This window comes from Balearica regulorum, chromosome 4, assembly GCF_011004875.1.
Source record: "Balearica regulorum gibbericeps isolate bBalReg1 chromosome 4, bBalReg1.pri, whole genome shotgun sequence".
Lineage (NCBI taxonomy): Eukaryota > Metazoa > Chordata > Aves > Gruiformes > Gruidae > Balearica > Balearica regulorum.
In genome coordinates, this window is record NC_046187.1 from 23,645,047 (window position 1) to 23,657,437 (window position 12,391).

At 39.0% G+C, this 12,391-nt stretch overlaps 1 long non-coding RNA gene across 1 annotated transcript in view; it reads right to left on the reverse strand.

Annotated features, from left to right (window-relative positions):
* Nucleotides 1-11,727, reverse strand: part of LOC142601691 (uncharacterized) — a 163,849-nt gene extending 152,122 nt beyond the window's left edge. The window contains exons 1-2 of the long non-coding RNA XR_012835257.1: nucleotides 11,463-11,727; nucleotides 10,448-10,529 (exon numbers count right to left, since the gene is read on the reverse strand). This is a non-coding gene — a long non-coding RNA (uncharacterized LOC142601691). The remainder of the gene's footprint in view (nucleotides 1-10,447; nucleotides 10,530-11,462) is intronic.
* Nucleotides 11,728-12,391: the final 664 nt, after the last annotated feature.

A 12,391-nucleotide genomic window follows, 5' to 3' on the forward strand; every position in this document is an offset into this window, starting at 1 on the left:
TTCAGTGGGACTACTCATATCCCAAAAGCTAAGCACGTGCACAAATCCCTATCATCTTGCACTCACGCAAAACCAACACAAGATCTCTGTGTGGGTTTGCTCCCAGCTGATGATGCTTTCAATGAAGGAGGAAAGCATGGTTAATTAGGTTGGGTGAAAATTTAGCATGGCTGTAGCACATCTGAGACCTGAACTAGAATTGGATAATATAGCATTACACAGAATACAGAAACCTATTTATTTAGATCTCTACAGGACACGTCACAGTGTGGTGTAGGGATACAGAGGCTGACTGCTGCATTACATGGTAGAGTTGGAAGTTACGCTGCTTTTACCTGCCGGGTACCTATTCAGCACAGCAACAAGTTCAGATAGGTTAATTCCACAACCTGCTGAAGGTATAAGTTCCTTGCATTAAATATTACTCCAAAATGGACCATCAACTTTAGTTTGGGAATCAGCTCTCAATGCATCATGCAGGCAGCAATTTCTAGCATCCCTTAGATAATTTGTATTATTCAATTATAAAGTACAAATTACGATATAGAAAGATTGGATGCAAAGATGAGATATAAAGATTAATGAAATGAGATGTCTTACACAAATCAACAGGCAGGTAAGTTTAGAAGGAAAACCAGACAAATGACTGATGGAAAAGTAAAGCCTGGCAGACAATTTTGGACCCTCACAGTAAATTTCTACAACTAAATCCATCAGAGGGAAAAAAGTTAGAAGTGATTACAGCAACACCAAATTAAGCCAGTAATGTTACAAGAAAAATAAGGACAGTGAGCAGATCTGTCTCCAACCAGTGCTGGTTACATTATTACACAATTTGTCTCATGTAATTACAGTTTCAGGACAGACGTAGAGGTGAACGCTCTTATATTCGAAGCAAGGAGAGTTTAGAGCCACAAGACTTAAATTGACCTGAGGCTGGAAATGAAAAATACAAAAGACTAACAAGAGCCTATATAAAATAACAACAGCAGGAACAGGATAGCAATAAATCTCCCACCAACAATAACACAAAAGAGAAATAAAAGACAGATTTCAAGACTGGCTCACTCAGACAGGCCACGGTGAAATCACAGTAAAGGCAGTGTGCTAGTAACCTCTGATCCTGCCAAATCCTGTGCTCACACAGCAATGAAAATTGTTAAATGGAAAGATGTAGCAATGCTTGTGGAGCTCGGTGGAGGAATGCACCTGCCTGCAGGGAACAGCCTGGAGGTTGATCCACACAGACATAGTCCTCTGCATAAATAACAAGCTCACCTGCACACGCAAAACATTCTTATATGTTTCTGTCCAAACAGGTACTAAACACAGGTATAAGTATAGGAATCACATTATACTCTGCTCCTAACTCTTTCATGGCCTTTGAGACCCCCATGTTTTTCACTCTGATTAACAGGGAGGCAATAACGATGGCTGGTTACATATGATTTTTCATTATCATTACATATTCATCAGCAGAAGCAGTAGTTTTGCCATCTTAGCAAATTTTTCATACTTTAAAAATTTCCACCAAACCACAGCAAGATAAAGTCAAGTCCTTTCAAACATTTTAGGAGGAGGAAAGAATAAAACCAAACTAATAGTCCAGTGGTATTTGTTGGCACATTTGGATTTTGTTTCTCTTACAGACTTATGGGAACCTCTCTAGGTAACTTGATGGTCTGAGGTGTCTAACTCTGACCAGAAGGTCTGTTATGAACCATCTCAAAATAAATTCAGATGAGACTATACAGATTGATTAGTTATTCTGCAATAGAAAAGCTTTGTCAACAAATAACTGACCAGCTACAACTAAAGGTATTGTAGTCTCTTGAACAGCACACTCCATTTTCTATGAATTAGAATTAAAAAATTAAAGCTGTTTCAGCACACTGTTAAAAACTAAATCTTCGGGATACTTGGGTTCTGGATCTGCTTCTCAGGTTTGTATTAGCACTGTCTGTCATGTTCAATCAGTTACAAAAATTATCCAGAGGTGAAGCAAACAGCATATCTGGGTTTAAACTGCTTGTGAGAAAACAGTGCAACGTAACATTGGTGGAAAATACTCAATGACTCTGCAAATGATGCTGAAAGACAGATGCCTAAAAGACAGGCTTCTATGTACTGATATACGCAGGGTAAATATTTTCTTAGCACATTATATATAAAAATATATGTGTGTACTTGTGATAAATGCTTACTTAGTACACCACACATTCAAATCTAATTAGAAGACTAATTAAACAAATAGCCTAGTGATCCACAAGGGCATTTTGCAGGTAACATCGAGCCCCAAACCGCAATCATACTGTTGGGTGTCCCTGCGGATTGCCCGCAGCACCTGCCCGCCCCGAAACTTCTGCTGCACAGGGGAGGGAGGCGTTTTGGGGGCGGCCACTCCCGGAGGTGCCTTCAGCAACTACTGCTTTACGCGAAAGGCTCAAAAGAGGGCAGCAAAGATTTGTCACCCTGTGCAAGCACTTGTTCTGTTTTCTTTAAGCCCAATGATTTAAGCCATGCAGGGGCTCCCTCTGCTGTTCTTTTTGTTTTCAGAACTATAAAAGGGAAAAAAAACCCCAAACACTGCGTTGCCTTTTACCTTTTGTGGAGGAGGAGGAGGGGAGAGAGGCTTTTGACATGCTTCCAGTATATCACAAATTCCCTTTTCTGCTCCTCTGTGCCAACTCAGTCTGTTGGCCTCAATATTAGATCTCTGAATATGAGATAATTATTTCAGACAAAGATATGATATTTATATACAAGTATTTACATAGCAGATGTCTTCTTTGGACTGTAAAAAAAAGAAATAACTTGGCTATACTAAAGAGCTTAAAAGGAGATCTTCAGCAAAAATGGCAGCTAGCTAATATTCTACATGAGCTGGTGATTTCAAACCATGCCTTATTCTTACAGGTTTTACTAGGAATGACGTTTGTGCAGCTTGATGCAGGAAACTTTAAAACAAAGTCTTTACAATCAGTGCTAATTGTAAAACCTCTCTGGTTGTTCACACCTCCACATCTTGCACAGCACAAAGAAGCCGCATCTCACACTGACAGAACGTAACAAATACATTGTCCTTTATATTTTAGTAATGGAAACAACACCACAGCAGCAGCAACACTACTCCTCACCCCCCAAAATAACCAAAGCGAGATTCTCCTTATTTCTGCTTAAAGGTGTTTAGGCGATCATCTAAAGCAGCCTTCTAAAACTTTTTGTCTTTCCTTGCTATTTTTATTCTTAAAAGTTTCAGATAAATTAGGTGGGAAACATTTGCATGCAAAAACATAAATCTAGAATCTTTATATATCTTTAGTCCATATAGGGAATTATCTAAAGTTAACTCCAAAGACTTCTCTACATCCATCATAAGCAGATATAAAACACTGTAAAAATACAGTGTTAACAAAGAGATGTTCAGGACTTTCTTTTTTCACTTAAGTAGCTGGATAGAAAAGTTTAAGGTCTTTGTAATTTCAACAAATTTCTTTCACTGGCCACTAGACAAAATGAAACAAAACAAAAAAAATACATTCTATCAATTTTCAACACACCTGCAAGTAGGTGAAAACTTACCCTTGAACTTCTACCTTAAGCAAAACCTATTAATTTCCCCTTTAAGCATAAAGTTTTTCCAAAAGCCACAGTAGAAAAAAAATTTGCTGCTCTGTCATTGGAAATGACAGTTTATAGAAACTTTGTTTCATAAAAATCACCTGCTTTTTAAAGCCCAAAAGAAAAGGACACCACCATCAGCATTTATATTGACAAGAATGTTCCTAAATGCCATATCAGGGTGATTTAATTTTCCATCTGTCTGCTGGATTTGCTTTGAATAAAGATCTGGACACATACAAGAATGTGTGTGTTTTCTTTTTCTGCCATACTACTAAGAAAGTAACTCAGGATCACAGAGCAGCCTTTTGCTGCAACTAATCCCTCCGGATTTGGCCTAGCCTTTCAGGCTGCACTTCCTGTCTGAACCCGCCTATGCACTCTGAAAGCAGAATGAAAAAAACCCCAAAATTCGGCAAAGAGCCATTTAAAAAAAATACCAAGACATTTGCTATGCAGGTTGAACTTCAAAGATTCTTCAAAAAAAACCAACCAAAACACAAAACACAGCAGTGCAGAATCCTAGTTATTCCTTGGCTTCATCATACAGTGTACGGGTCTTTTCTAGGATCAGGTTTGAGCCCTTAACAGTGGGAAACCCCAACCTCTACAGCGTTGCGAAGAAACTGAAGGGTTTGTATCATCAGAACTAAAACAACTTCACTGAAGCAAGGCTGGCAGTTTGATTATTTTTCCTTATGAGCAAGAGTTGATTTAGAAATCCATAAAATAAACCAAAACCTATTTTTTATTTCTCAGTTAAAATCATCAGTAAGATATTTCAAAAATATGATTCTTCACAGTATCTATTTAAATACAGAAGTAGCAACTAAATTTACTAAGAACACACTTAATTAAGAAGAGATCAAAATCTAGGACCAGACTGACCATCTCTTACACACAATGGGGAAGATCGCTTCATGTTTGCAAATTTCAACTGATTCAGAGGACTCGCCATCTGTACACATGGGCAGCAGTGTAAGGAAGGATGCATGAACCTATACCTTTATCTTGTCCCCTATCTTAACTTCATACTGTTATAACTGACAAACGCAAAGTCTTTCAAAGTGTTCAGCAGACTGTTACCTCTACAGGTCACATGCTGTGTTTAGGTAAGTAGGCCTTATATGGAAGCAATCAAATGAATGTCACTTTCTGAGTGCTCCCACTAAGCACGCTCTTATGATGGAGAGGCCAGCAGATCTCTCTCTTACTCTGAACTTATGATCTACTCACGCGCACTGATCTGGCAACCTATGCCACAACGTGGCTAACTTCCCACTTGCAATAAAAGCAATATAGAAAGCTTCACAGTGCCTCAGAAGTCATTAATGTCCATGGGATGTCAATGTAAGCTTTTATAACAGAATCCCTATTACTATCCTGCTCTTCCACTACAGAAAAAGAACGTGACAGTAGGGCATTGACCATTCCATACATTTCCACACACAACTGATAATAAGTTCTACATGCTCCCTTTCTATCAATATATGGCGTGTCAACAATAAAGGTGGGGGGTTTTTTGTTTGCTTTGCGAATTTTTTTTTGTTTGGTTGGTTTTGTGTTTGGTTTGGGGGTTTTTTTGGGTTTGTGGATTTGAGGTTTTTTGTTTGTTTGTTTGTTTTAAATAGTATGCCAAGATAGGCTTCTGCTTCCTAAATGGAGCATCTGAAACCCAGAACATTGTATTTAGCTCCCATGGCAGCATAGTTCTTCATTATTCTTTGGAAAAAGCAGACATAAGTTTTCTTGAAAAACAGAAAAGTTTTTCATTATAGGAAGGAAAACACTTATTCTTGCCATGTTCTGAAGTTTTGTAAGCTTACAGAAGTATTTATAAATAGAATGGCTTTAATTTTGATTACATTTTCTTAAGAACCAGGGAACATGTAAAATTGCTGCAGTTAATGCTAGAAGGTAGCAGAAAAAACAGGCTGGTGAATATGACGAAATCTGATCAGCATTCCTTCCTCGGAACACAGCAAACACCTATTGCCCATACCACTTTTTATCATGGACACTGAAGCAGGATTAGAAGAAGAGCGCTTAACCGGACTATTTAACCCTCACTGACAGAGGATAGAGCAACACAGGAGGTTCCCACTCTGTCACTACCTGTGCCCTCCAAACCATCTTCCTTCCATGGCATGAAATACAACTGGACATTTCTTTCCTTCTCAGTGATTTACTGTTTTGCAGACAAACCTAATCCTCCCCACTGTCTCCCACAGCCTTTTTTGCAAAAACTTGGACCCACTACAAACCTAAGTCGTGCAGGAAAGATTAACTAAAAGGAATATAGATTTACTATTATATAGGAAGGTAACAGCTCTACTGCCCCTTACGTTGTCTTCAGAGGGGTAGAAGTTCAGGAGACATCGCATCAGCAAGTATTTCTCTGTATGTTTCTTGTAGTTTTAAGATTAAAGGACTCCTTAGCAAAACAGCTAATGATAATAGCAAAAGAGTAAAGAGATTGCATTTCCTGCAATCGCCCAAGGACTGCCAGAGAGGCTCATTTTGCTTCCATCGTCTTACAGTAACAGTCCACCAAGGTATATGCTATCCAGCACAGCATCTGGCAACTGCAGCTGAACTTGAAAACCAGAGCATGCTGTGGCAAAATATTACAAACCTCTTTACAGTGCCACTAAGACAATAAAGATCAGAACATAATTTTTGCACAGAAGAAAATTCAACCCTCAACTTTCTTCATGTTTGCCAATACTATCTTTATCTGGTCTAGTATAATTCTTCACTTAAGACTTTTATTTATTCATTTTAAGAAAGAAGATAATGGCCTTAAATATTTAATTACCACAGCAGAATAAAGAGAAAAAAGAAAATCCTTAAATCGCATCTTTAAAAAAAACCCCAACAACAAAAAAAACACACAAAACTTTTTCAGATGTGCTCTTAAACTGTCCCAGAACTTTTTTACTGATATTTTATCCTTGTCTGGAAATTCTTCTTCTGTTTCTCTGAAATACGTACAATACAAATTCTAGACAGAAATTTATTAAGCAGGTAATACATACCTACATAAATGTATACACATGTTCAGTACAAGATACGTACATACATTTTGTACCATGAGAAGCGCACCTTCCATGTACTTGCTTAGAGTTGGATAGATAAGCAAATAGTTGAGAGGGGAGTACTAAAGAGGAAAATTATGGCTTGAAATCTGACTGGGTGATTATATTTAGACTGAAAAGACCCACTGAAGGGGCAATCATCTGCTTTACTAAGTAAACCCCTGGAATAAACACTGGATGTACAGTATTAGTCTGTAACCTGGCAAATCATTGCAATGTAGGACACTGTGTGGATTACAAATGTGCATTAAATTACATATTGTTACAGAGTTTTTCACCCCCTTAGGATGTACTCAACACTTTCCTCCTTCCTGCCTGACAATATGTTGCCATGCTATAAAAGCCCTAATGCCCATTTCAACGATTAGCTGTACATCAGCATTACTACTTCAAATCCACAAGTTTCACATCAAGCATTAAATGGGATGAATATTGATCTGCTAAAGAGGATTTATTTATTTCTAGCTCTATCCAAAGATCAACTACTAGCAGCTTTTGGTGGATCTGTTGAGCTCTCACAGCACAAAGCTACTGCATACATGACACCGGACTTGACATTTCAGTTCTGGAAGAAAACCAAACAGTAAATTCACTGCAATAATCCTAGATAAATGAGATGATCACTGGAAAAGCTGAGATAGTTAAGTGGTCTATCAGAAAAGTCCAAAGGACGATATTGAACTGTTGCTACATAGTAACCTCTCTCATGACAACATGGCACAAGATCACCATATCAGATGCCAATAGCTTTGCCTTAAAAAAAGTACCGTGTCTTCAGATTATCTTGGAACACTTCACAATTATGTTCTGAGCTGAAAACTGTATACTCAAAACAATTATAATCAGATACACATCAATATCACAATATTTGCCCATTCATGCCTTTTTTTGTCCTGTTCAGTCAATAACGCACTAATAACTGTACAATGCATTCAAGAAATACAGAGATACATATTTCAATCCTCACAGCACAGCAACTAGGTTTCTCGAAATATTAGAGCTGTCCTCAAAATGTTCTTTTTAGTACATTTTGGTAGGGATCGTCTTCTACTCTTTGGCCCTGATAAAGCAGAAAAACATACAAATGAGTTGATGTGGATTGCAAGCAGATTAGAGATGAACTGGTGAGTTCCTTTGCCGTTTATATTTAAATGGCAAGGGTGCAAGAGAATGCTATGTTTTCACTAACTTTAACAAGGAGCATTTGAAATGCCAACGTTAGAAGCCATGAAATTTTTGCTGTGTCACTCACACGGGAAACTGAAGAAGTCAGTCAAAATATTGCCTCAGTGCTATGATTTCATCAAGCCGTATCATTTCAGTAGCTAATAATGTCATCCTAGTCATCTGCTAAATGTTTCATTTTTATCTATCTGATTTTTCTTCACCAATTTTCCCTTATGAGAGTGTATTAATTTACAGAACACATGAAAAAGAAACAGAATCAGTTTGGGGATACAATGGGGATATTTGCTACCATTAAACACTGCTTCATTTTTGACTTCTTGTAAGACACAGTTCTCAAAACAAACCCACAAAAAACCCATCAGAAAAAAACCCTATGCAGCATGTTATCAAGAACAGATCTGAGAGCTGAAAACCAATGCTTTGTTTTGGTTGCTTGAACTCTCTGAATTTCTACATGTCCTTGCCACAGGTAGCACTCAGTTTAATTAGGTTTTTGTCTGTAGAACAGTGTCTGCTTTGCCAAAGAACGAGGACTTTGGGCCAGTTCCAAGTGTCCATGAGACAGAAACAAAATGTGATTCAACATTAGCCCTCCATTTAGACAAACTCAAATCATCTCTGTTTTTGAATTATTATTTTTTTTATATCTACCATTTCATCTGTGTGTGAAATAAACCATGCTTCTGAAGACAGTGCTGGTGATATATGTTCAAATGTATTTCAAATGTAGAAGCTTGTATTGTATATAAAATGTCCTAAACAAAACAACTCAAAACAAGTCTGAAAAGGTAACCTTAAATCTTTTCTGGGTGATCTCTGTCCAGTTAAATATCGTTAATGGGACAACACTGTGGAGCCCCCACAAAGTTTTGTCTTCCAACAGACTGTTTCATTCTTTTGTGAACAAAGAACAAAATAAAATGAAACAGTGTAACTGTGAGTAAAGAGTGATAGGAGAGTCAGTTATACATTGCCTGAAGCTTTCAGGCTATCCATATCTGGAACACATGAAATGATACTAAATTCATATCCTGAGAAGCAAGAATCATTTTCCTGTCTTTTCTATTCTCATAACATGGCTCTCTATAAACTGCCTTCTAGGAACAGTGTCTAAATTTGCAATATAGTTTGGTAAAAAGTTAATTCAAGTCACTAATCCTTTCCATTTTTTCCAGTACGAAATAAATTAAAAATAATGACATGTAATATAATGAAAACTTACATAAAAGGATAACGTCTATAAACATTTCTGTAGTTTGTTGGGAGTATCTTTCACAAGGAAACAAAATCAGAAATATTTGCTTAACTCTAGTTTAGTACATAATGCTTTTACCTAACAGTAACTCCTTTCTTCACAAACACTTCATAACACATCAGACCAAAACAGATTGCAATGCTTGTGGTTTGAATGTAACAGCAAAATTTCAGATATGGTGAAACCCTGTATTCTACCTTTTATCCTCCCCATGTCCTTTTGACATCCCTATGGTCAATTCTGTGTCTGCAACTTGCTGTATTATTTTATTAAAAAAGGCATAGCCACTTTATTTTTCCTGCCCTTCCCCCCACCCTTCGCATAAAATTCCTAAACTGTTGAAAAATGGTCATATTTTTACATTATTTTATAGGGAGTTTAAAATCAACCTTTTTTTCCCCTAGATTTATTTACCCATCTTTAGAGCACATATAATCTGCATGTAGAAAATGAAAAGCAAAGATGCGATAAAGCAAAACTCAGTGTCATCGCTGGAATAATCACAGACGAGGGTATGACCAAAGGCCAAACTGCTGCAGAACTTCCACCAAGTAATGTGAGAAAGAACAGCAGTAAGCAATGCGCAAGTGTAACTTCTTCAGGCAGCAGCATCTCTCAAATGTTCAGTCTTATCGTTTAAATCACAGATACTTTTGCAAGTCATATTTCCACACAAAAGAACACATTATCGCCTATTTCATGCAGTCAGAAGTTTCTCTTTTGGTACAAAGCACCAATTTATCTAACTTTATATGCTTATTAGGAACTTTGTGAAAAATCAGTCCATCCTGTCCCTCCATCCCCAAGTACACAGGTTTTTAGGACTGATCGTAACCCAAACAGGGCTATACGATGCACTCCATGTAATACATGCACCACGTGAAATACAGACGAGAATTTTTTTTAAGGTATTGCTTTACAAGTCACAAATTCTAACACTCCCTAACAAAACTCCTAGCCGCATAAAAAGATGCAATAAACCTCTCTAACAGTAGCTGATTTGTATGCAACATTGACCATAAGGGTAACTCTTCAGTAAACCTGAATCTCATATATAATGCATAGCAGTTAATAAATCATAGTAAAATCAGGTGGCTTAGAGCCAACAATACCCAACTAGTAATGGAAAGGGGGGAAAGATTTATAGAGAGACAGACTCTGTCTGGATTTTGCTTTTAAGAGGCTCACACAGTGCAGTGGGAAGATCTTGCTGTGGTTTCCAAGCAGACACATCTGTGTCATGCTGACTCACTTCATTCTTCCCCCACCATTGCCCCTCACTTACCCCAGGTGATGCCTTTTCTCTCTAAAATCTTCCTCTTTCACCTTCCACTGGTTTCTTGTCTACCCACTACCCTGCATGCGAGCTGGAAAGGAGAGATCAAGATAAGATCAGAGTATTGCTCCTGAAATTTCACAAAAACATCCCACACTAGATTTCAAACTTAAAGATGAATACTTAAAAAGAGCCTCTTGGAACTGGTTTCTCAACCCTCAAAAAGCCATACTACAAAGCGTCACATATTTCCCAGCTTCAAAATCCAATTTTATAAAAGGGAGAAAATACACTTCAGTGTTCATGAGAGGAAGAATGTTTTTTTGCTTTAAATATCAAGGGCAAAACTCTTCTCTGTTCTCACTGGAGATCCAGGAGACCAGGATATTAGATCTGCTGCACAGATCTGAAAAAATATTATTTTTTTTTTTAAGCCTGTCCATGGCAATCAGAGGCTTTTAGCCAGACAAAAGTGTTAGCGCAAGATTAAGATGCAGCGTGCCAAAGTTAAGCATACTTGCAGCTTCATCAATAATGTGCTGTTAATTACGTGTCTAAAAACTAGCATGATGTACTTATTTCTTGAGTTAAAAATCACCTTCTGAAGTTACACTAAACTAACACTGCTATTATTTACTTTTCACTGTTACCTTCATATATGCAATTCACTTTGACTAAGGAGAAAACATTACTCTTTTTGGTTCTGTTATATTAAATTTATGGTTGTCTTTGCTGGGAGCATCCTGGTTCAGGATTTGCATTGGGAAAACTGCAGCAGTTTCTAAACCAAATTAAAACTAAATCCCACTTCCATACCCTAAAAAGCAAGTTACATTTCCATTTATTACAAATTACAAATGTATCTACAAATTACATGGCTGTTTATGCCAGGTTTTCTAAACTCTTGTTATTAAAAATACTTTACAAAAAGCTTTAAAAATGAAAGGCACCCTACAATATGAAAATCCAACACAGAAATAAACCAAGACCACGCTATGAAAATAAAAAATATGATCAACAGAACCTCGAGGCTTCGCCCTTCGCACAGAGGACAAGCCTTCACTGGGTGCTTTCCGGCGGCCCCGTGACGAGAGACTGCTCCTCGCCAAGGCGGCCCTGAGGAAGCCCTTCCCGTGACGGAGCCCCACTATTCCCGCACGCCGGAGGCGGCGGAGGAAACGTCGATATCCCCAGTCGCAAGTCACTCGGAGGAGACGCTTCAGCCGGCGGAGGGACCCGGGCGACCGTGAGGGCCCGGGTGGCCATTAGGGCCGCGCGCGTGGGGCAGAGCCGCCTCAGAGCCCGCCGCGCCCGCAGGTGCCGTGACACTCCCCTCCCCCTTCCCCCCGGGTATATCTATGGCCGGTCGAGCATCGGCATGGAGGGCTGCGCCGCTCCGAAAACACCCCCGCTCGCTCCGAGGTTTGGCGGCGATTTACTCCCGTCGCCTTTGGAACGGCGGTGCCCGCGGGGGCGCAGCCCCGTCCATGGCGCTAGATGGCAGCACCCGCTTGCGGAATGCCGGAAAATGGCGCCCGCCGCGGCTAGGGAAGCGCTGGGCCAGGCTGAGGGGAGCCGGCGGCCGCCGCCCCCGCCGCGGAAACGCTGACTGCTGCCACACGCCCCGGGTTTCAGAAACGAGCTTTAAACTTCATCTCCATACGCGGTTATAGCAACACCCTCAAGTAAGCATGGGGGTACACAAAGAAAGTAATTAAAAAAAATTTCACACCCCACCCAAACATAGCGAGACTCAGACTAGAAAGAAAATCACCACAACAAAACTGACAAAAATAATGTGAAGTCTACCATTTCAGAAGATAAATATTTAAATATAGCCTACCGCCAGAGAAGAGGATGGGATTTTTTCCATTGACTTCAGTAGCAGTAGGATTGAGTTCAAAGAGGTGGTGTAATACATTTTTCACAGTGTTGCTTTTGTGCTATCTTGGT